The sequence below is a fragment of the Oryctolagus cuniculus genome (genome assembly GCF_964237555.1).
Source record: "Oryctolagus cuniculus chromosome 16 unlocalized genomic scaffold, mOryCun1.1 SUPER_16_unloc_1, whole genome shotgun sequence".
Taxonomy (NCBI): Eukaryota; Metazoa; Chordata; class Mammalia; order Lagomorpha; family Leporidae; genus Oryctolagus; species Oryctolagus cuniculus.
The window spans coordinates 939452-940752 of NW_027208201.1; positions in this window are offsets into that span (position 1 = coordinate 939452).

Sequence of the window (1301 nt, forward strand, 5' to 3'; positions counted from 1 at the left end):
CAGCTCTCTGCTGTGGCCTGGGAGTGCAGTGGAGGATGGCTGAAGTCCTTGGTCCCTGTGCCCACATGGGAGACCAGGAGAAACACCTGGCTCCTGGCTTTGGATCAGTGTGGTGTACCAGCCGCAGCACACCATCCCTATCGGCTGTTGGAGGGTGAACCAATGGAAAAGGAAGACCTTTCTCTCTGTCTGTCTGTCTCTCTCTCTCTCACTAACTCTGCCTGTCAAAAAAATGCATGATGTTTTTCCTTGGCCTGAAAGACTAGTTGCATGCAGGTCTGGAGGAAATATTCAAAGAATAAGACCTATTTGGTTTTAAAACTACTACTAATAGTAATTATTTATTTGAACATACTTTTCAGATTTCCATTTAAAATAGATGGCAGCCATTCAACTTCACTAGATGCAGTGCCTTTTGATCTATAGTGCTTCCAGGCTCCCCAGTTTGTGATTCTGAAGTCTTCTAAATGTTTTGCACTTCCATGATTCTCCTACTTTCAGGCTCTGAATTTGAGTTAGTTTCCTGATTCAGGATGGGAACTGATGCCCAGGTTTGATAAGGGAGAGGCTTAACTGTTATAAATGCCAAGCCTTGTGTTCCATCATTCTCCACACTTGGATATCCTGCCTTTGCTGGTCAGATACCTCCAGATGAGTTATTATTCATTCTTGTGACCTTGTCCCGAGTCCTGTTCATGTTGATGCTGTTCAGAGTGTCATTTAATGTTTTCTAATACAAATAACCATTTTTGGCCCATAAATGGAACATTTGCAAAAACTCACCAAGAGTGATTCGTATTTAATTCATCATGCTTTCCTTTGAAAATCAGTTTATTTTCCTCATGGTGCATAAAATTTAGACAGAACATTCCAGAGCTTCTTCTGGCATTTGCTACTAACAAGAAATCCAAGAACTTTGGAGAACCAGCTGTTGACACAAATGAAATTAACTAGCATTTATCCCCATTTCATTGTTGTTAGTCACCTAAAGTTTCCATATAACAACATAACATGACTTTGTGACTTAGCAACAGGAATTTATTTTTCAGAATTGCTGAGGCTGGGGGACCAGGATCAAGATACGTGAGATTAGATTGGTATGGGCAAGATGGTGGAACAGGAAGTGAGCACACTGATAGTCCAGGAAGAGACAGTTTAATAAAAGTGGAGATACTGTAGGTTCAAGGAAGAGTTGGGGAAGAAACAGCAGAGGAAACTCTTCTGGAACTAGAGTTTCAAGGTGGACCTGCATGGAGGGCATGGGAGCCCATGGCTCAGGACACCAGCAGTGGAATCTATGC